Raw genomic sequence first — 7549 nt, 5'->3', positions numbered from 1 at the left:
GTAAAATTTTCTTGTGTACCCACTTTACATGTATCTACAATCAGCGACAAAATTGTTGTCACATTGACCATTTCTACCCCCTATGCCGCATTTCTTCTATCTTTTAGCCTTCTTAGGTAGTCCAATTCGCCCCATTCCCCCCAAACAATGTTGTAGCGTGATTCCCGGGATATTTAGGTACAAATAGGCAACATTAAATTGGGGAGGGGGTCTTATCAATAATTTAGTTCTGCCCCATTAGCTGCTCTGTTCACTCTAAGCCTGAGGACAGGTGTTGTTTTCCCGGAGCGGAAAACAGCTAAATTGACGACGGTTCACAAGAAAGATGATAAAACAGATAGAGGAACTATCGTCCTCTGTCCATATTTATCCATATTGAGCTATGAAGCCACTGACGTTGGGAGCTGGTCATCTGTGGGAAAACCGGCTGGAAAACTGGACTACGAAGCAGAATAGAGAACCAATAAACGACATAATCTTCACGTGTGACGCCAGGTCTGAGAATCGAACCCGCGTCAAACTGGTGGGAGGTGAGTGTTCTCACCACTGCGCCGGATCTACGACGCGATCGCCAATGAGAACGCTACGAAACAACAATATTATTAATGAAGGGGTAGTTTCTAAAGAAACTGTGGTGCTGCGTCGGTGGGGAAGTCGTATACAAAAATTTGGTTTTATCAACGGAGTTGATAATGTAAATTGGCCACCGTACAGAGATTCTAAAAGCTGACGTTTCGAGCGTTAGCCCTTCGTCAGAGCGAATCGAGGGATTATGGGTTACGTGTAGTTTTTATAGTAGAGTAGGAGCTACGCTATTGGTGGTAACATGGCAACGTGAAAAATAGGAATATATTAGTTAAATGAAAAGCGTTCGTTAATACCGTGAGGATTAAGGGTGCCGATTTGAACGATGAATTTTTGTTCCAGATTCTTGCGGCTTTCCGTCGTACCTAGATGTAGGGAAAGGCCGCAGATAGCCAAGTGTTTTTTGGAGTGGTTAGGCAGATTAAAATGGCGAGCGACTGGCTTGGATGCATCCTTGTCATTCTTCTCAACATCGCGAAGGTGTTCGCGGAATCGGTCACCTAGTCGTCTACCTGTCTCACCAATGTATAATTTATTGCATAACGTGCAGGTTATGCAATAAATGACATTTGCGGAGGTACATGTGAAACGATCGCTGATCTTAACAGATCGCTTAGGTCCCGATATCTTGCTAGTGTTAACAATGAAAAGACAAGTTTTGCATCGTGAGCGCGCGCATTTGAAAGTGCCGGGTTGCTCGTTAGTTTTGAGCGCACTTCTAACTAAAAAGTTGCCTACGTTTTTGTCGCGTTTGAATGAAATAAGTGGAGGTTGCGAAAAGATTCTACCAGTCTCGGGATCATTTTGGAGTAATTTAAAATTACTAAGAATGATGCTTTTGACTGCGTGATTATGAGGATGGAAAGTGAGGGTGAATGGAATTCTGTCATTCTTATCTTTTTGTGACGTTTGTAGTGACGACTGTCGATCAAATTGTTGGGCGCGATGATGGCCCGCTTTGACCACAGAGACAGGATAGCCACGTTTTTCGAAGAACTGGCACATCTCCTCTGATTTGCTGGAAAAATCGGAGTCATCACTACATAGACGTCGAAGTCTAAGAAATTGAGAATAAGGGATATTAGTTAAGGTGACTCAGAAGTTGTCGTAAGATTTTCTTTAAACTTTTCTCGATTGATCCCTACATTATGGTGACTCGAAATGTGCAATTAAAAAAATAGGTCACCAAGCTCGTTTGCGAGAGATAACTAGCTCAAGTTACTCATTTATCATTGCAACTCCTTCTATCAAGGACAAGTTTGTTCCATCGATTCACGCTACGTTTTGCAGGAACAAATTCTTGAAATTCTTGGAACAAATTCTTGGAACGTGATTCTTGAAATAACAAAACAGGTGTATCGTATTGTTCAAAAGGAATAATTTAATGTTTGTTGTATGGCACAGGCACACGTCTTGAAACGGCACTGACTACAAATACTCCTCGGGTGCGTGATCTCGAGGTGACAATTTTGTGTCCACTAGTGATGGAGGAACTTGACTCCGAGCCGACCATGGAAGAACTTAGCAAAACTATTGATGCGTTGCAAGCGGCATGGCATACCCCCTGAAATCATCAAGTGCGGCAAGTCAGCCCTCTTGCAACCACTTCATGAACTCCTGCGCCTTTGCTGGTGCGAAGGGAAGGTACTAACTCCAACTCCCAAGATCGTCACGCTGTACAAATGCAAGGGCGACCCCAGTGTTTGTAACAACTACCGGGGCATATCTTTGCTGATTATCGTAGGCAAGGTTTTTGCCCGTGTAGTACTGTCTCGACTGCAAGCAAGTCCTTGCCAGCCGCAATTTTCCCGAGTCTCAATGTGGCTTTAGGGCGGAGAGTTCCACGGTCGATGTGGTTTTCTCCATTCGACAACTGCAAGAGAAATGCCGTGAACAACAGATGCCACTCTACATCGCATTCATCGATCTTACCAAGGATTTTGACCTTGTGAGAAGGAGTGGCCTGTTCAAGCTCCTGAAGAAGATCATTGCCTTCTTCCATGACGGCATCCAGGGCACAGTGAGCTACAACGGCGGCTCGTCAGAGCTATTCAAGATCATGAGTGGTGTAAAACAATGCTGCGACCTTACGCCGACTCTGTTCAGCATCTTCTTCTCGCTATTGCTGAACTTCACTTTTCAGCACTCCGAGAAGCCGGTCTACCTGCACACCAGGAGTGACGGGAAACTGTTCAGTCTCTCCCGACTGAAGGCAAAGACCAAGGTCCAGACTGTCCTACTGAGAGAATTGCTATTTGCTGACGACGCGGCCCTGATCGCGCACACCGAGGAAGGACTTCAACACATTATCAACAGGTTTGCCCATGCTTGCGAGGAATTCGGCCTGACAATTAGCATCAAGAAAACTAACGTCATGGGCCAGAGCGTCCCGGCTCCTCCAACTATCAGCATCAAAAACAAGGTTCTTGAGGTCACCGATCATTTCGCCTACCTTGGCTCTACTGTGTCCAGCAATTTGTCTCTCGACTCAGAGATCGACAAGCAAATCGCCAAGGCTGCCACCGTCTTGTCTAAGTTGAGCAAGAGGGTGTGGGAAAACAGTCAGCTGACCTTGAATACCAAACTCAAGGTATACCAGGCATGCGTCCTCAGTACCTTACTGTACGGCAGCGAGTCTTGGATGACATACGCTAGACAGGAGAACCGCCTGGAAAGCTTCCATGCTTCCAAGCTTCCTTGCGACGGATCATGGGCATCACATGGTAGGAAAAAGTCACCAATGTTGCTGTGCTGGAGAAAGCAGGTTCTCTTAGCATGCATCTCATGCTTTGAAAGCGTCGACTCCGTTGGCTTGGTCATGTACGTCGCATGGAGGGCAGCCGTATACCAAAGGACCTCTTGTACGGTGACCTGGCAACAGGATGCCACCTAATAGGTCGATCAGCACTGCGCTTCAAGGATGTCTGCAAGCGTGACCTGAAACTCACAGGCATTGGCACAGAGAGCTGGGAGGCGCTTGCACTTGATCGCGATGGCTGGCGCCACGCTGTCAGTAGTGGGGTCAAGAGGGGCAAAGAGAAGAGGATTTTACAGCTGAAGGAAAGGAGAGAAAGAAGGAAAGCGAGGCAGGAGAACGCAGCGGACACCCTGCACTCTGAATTTGTGTGTGTCCGCTGCGGCAGAGACTGTCATGCAAGGATCGGACTGAAATTATGACACTTGAGCATCATCAAGGCTATCACTCGACTGTATGTTTTGCAAGAGTCTAAAAGGTTTCTTGTTTTGCTCTTTACTCACTGTGCTCTGAAAACGGCCATTCTTCTTTCTAGCGAGCTTTTCAGCTCGAAAGGTCGCCATTTTGAAATGTTTTTGGCCACCTTCGATATATCAATATTCACACATGGCTACGAGTCTTTATGGTGTCTTTATGGTTAAGTTTAAACATTGTTTTGTTTAGAAATATCCGTTGAGACTTGTAAGATTTTGAAAACAGAACTGAGCCGTGAAATTTGACCATAAGGCCTCTTAGCCATGCCTGAACAAAAACGTGGCCTACGCTCTGTTATGCACAGAACAGGGTGCGCAGTGCATTACTAGGGAATCACCTTAACAGTAATCGTGCTGCACACGTGCGCGTGCATGTTAGCACATATTCTTGCGGTGCTCTGCAACACGACGTGCAATCACCAAATTTGAGGTTTTGACAACAACGCGAGCGCACAAATGTGAATCTTTAATTCTCTATTTTTACTCTGAAACCGCTTGTACCAATTTATTTTTAGGATACTTCGCCCACATTGTACGACGAGAGCGAGATGACCTAATGTTTTGACGTGACGTTTTCGTTGACGTCGATGTCGTAGATCGTAAAGTCCCTAATGGCAAAAGCACTGTCCAACGCCCCAAAATCTCTCAACTTTGTGAGCCTTTGTAGCTCACGTGACGAGAGCCATCACAAATTGGTGTTCCAAATCAGCGAGATTCCACAGCATTTGAACGAATGATTCAATTTTGTTTAATGCTCTTAGTTTTCAAAGCCACTAATCTAAATCTATCTCTGGTATTTTTACGTAGTCGAGCTCACGCTTTATTATGTCTCGAGAAAAGTGAATAATCTGGCTGATATAATTGACCGAAACAGTAATCAAAGATTGCTCGGGGACAAAGGCCAGGTACTGCTTCATGCGTTCTTTGAACATTACAAAACGTTGCTCGCTTCCGCGGTTAACAGTGACCTCAGCGACGTCCCGAAAGAAGTGGGAGGATTTGTAGCCAGGAGACACCCCTTTGTGTAGGGATGACTAGAATGCATGCCCTTCATCGCCAATGTAGCATTCAGCAAGGTCGTGAAGAGTTTCATAGACGAGTTGATGAAGTGGAACCTGATGAACGGTACATTTCGATGTGATTTGGTGCTTCTGCTCGTATTCCTTCTTTTTCTCACAGGTCCTGATGTAAAACTTCCGTGCCAAAACATGAAGTTCCCCTTGAACTGGACGGGAGGTCAGCAAGTTCATAAAGAAAATTCTCAGCAAGCTCCATATTCCCGTGAGAAAGTTGTAGGTGCTGTCATCAAGCTCCGTGCTGTTCAAGTCGGTGATCTGATTCCAAAAGTGACCAAATTTGTGAGATTCAGGAATTGTTTCTATATGTTGACAAATATCCTGTTCCACACTGTGGTTGGATCTTTTCCTCCCAGAGTGCTGGATATGATGTATTCCAGCAAGTCTATCATTCCTAACACCCCGATCTGTTTGTTTTTTAATTTCTTTGACATCTTCAAAAGAGTGCGTTTTCCTCAAACCTCTCAACTCATTCAGCATCTCTTTTAAAATGCACTGTCGTAACTTGTTTTCGTGATCCCCAGAGGACAGTAGATTGTAACACGGTATAAAGAAGCTGCCAGTCTCCTCGAGCCCTACACCCTCTAAAATCACTTTCAATACTTTATCCATGACTTGAGACAAATCTTCTTTTTCCCAGTGATGACCTGCTGTATATTTTTCAGATAAGAGCACTGTCTTGAAGACGTACGATGGAATCAGGGATGCAGCCGTTTGATTCAATCCCAGTCGTTCTTGGATAGTATTCCTCATTACCTTAAGCATCCGGAAACAATCTTTGAACCCATCGGGGGAGGTGCAAATAATTTCCTTTTCGATCATAGAGAACGAGATTCGCCCACTATCAAATGCAGCTGGAACCATATGGACTCCAATCTCGTCAAGTCTTCTATCAACTGACGTCGGAAGCTTTGCTAGTTCAACAGGAAGTTTGGACACGTGAAATTCCAACGACAGCGTCAAATCAACAGCAATTTGTAGATCGCTGTAGCTGTCGCCACCTTGCAACCTAATGTAAAGTGGTAGCTGGTCCACGTGTCTCGGTGTACATCATTCCAGCTGGATTATTCTCTCCGGTGCTGTTTCCCAACAAAGTAAAGAACACAGGTCCCCATGGACTCTCCAACAGCTCCAGGTCGGTTCGCAGGATGACCAAGCCTTCAGGTACTTCAACATCACTCAAAGTTTCGTTAACAAGCTTTTTGAAATGTTGAGGTCGGTTAGTGTAATCATGAAGTCAAATTCGTCCGGCTGATGGACCTTCACTCCTTCGTATACACTTCCGCTATGAATTAGAGGAGCGCACTGAAATCGCTTGTCTTGCTTTTCCACTAGCGCCAGAATGTTGTTTACTAGACTCTCGAGTTTCTGACGAATTTCGACGGCTTCATTTTGATCTTTGAACTTTGCCTGCCGTAGGAAATACTTGACAATTTCAGACATTACGAAGGTGAGTCACCACAACTTGCGCTTTCCTCCAGAAGGTGGCTATGAGCATCGTCACGAAAACGAAATTCATTACTAGCTTCCACATATGACATCCTCTCTTTCTCAGAACCCAACCTGCCAACTGATCAACTGCACATGTGTCACGAAAAGTAATTTTACAAAGTAGTGAGCGATCGAACACTTGAAAAGGAGAGGATGTGAGAGGCAAAAGGAATTAATAGATCTCATCGTAAATGGTCGTTTTTTTGGCCATTCAAACATTTTTATTTAGAACTTAACGTTTCGTAGGTGTAAGCACGCATTTTCAGAGGCAACAGTTATACAAATTTCAAAATTGTATATAGTATCTACATTGACAACAAAGCTAGCAACAACATCCTAAACATAGCGAAATCTGTATGATCATTAAAGCCAATATTATTGTTTAGCATTGGTTTCAAGGTGTGTATTGAAACAGTTTCCTAAATTTTAAATCGTATATGGTATGAAACATTTGTCAAGACTTCGAAACTGCGGGTCTTCGGGCCCGGGTTCGGGGTCTGATTATGTCGTTGTGTTGAGTTATTGGCAAGACACCCACACACCTTTCCAAAAAGTAAAACTGATTTCGAACCTTTGTAAATACACGGTAGTAATTAGAGCTATCAGCCTTGTGGAACTGGAAGGAAACAGTCTATTGGCTATTTACGACAAGGCGTGGAGACATATCAGTTTGGTTGTCAACCTGCAGTATCTGCATGTAAATCCACCCCTCCAAACAATGGGCAACGCTGCACCTCACGCTCTCGCATTGCCCTTGTATGAATGGGAACCAGCAATTCATTGCCGGTGGCTGGAACCTTAGGATGGAACATTGGTCCTGCTGGGATGCTTACTATTTGTTGGAAAATTCCGGTTGGGGTGATCGTTGTAAAATGGTAAGCGATTTTCCAAGTATACCCACCAACCGGACAAAAAAATAGGCTTACCTTCGCTTACCACTCGATTTCGCATGCACGAAATAGAGCCTGGTAAAATGGTACAGGAATTTCCGAAATTCCTTTCCGATCGGAAAATCAGGAGTACCTCTGAAGGTACTCTACATTTTCCAAATGGACTTTTCCAGAAAATAACTGTTTCATTCGGCATTTTAACCGAAATTTGCGTGATTTTTAGCTGAATGGTAAGCATGCACTCCAGGTAAGAAATCACGAATATTTTCGAGACATAAG

This window comes from Montipora foliosa, chromosome 6 (genome assembly GCF_036669935.1).
Source record: "Montipora foliosa isolate CH-2021 chromosome 6, ASM3666993v2, whole genome shotgun sequence".
Taxonomy (NCBI): Eukaryota; Metazoa; Cnidaria; class Anthozoa; order Scleractinia; family Acroporidae; genus Montipora; species Montipora foliosa.
This window is presented reverse-complemented; position numbering follows the sequence as displayed.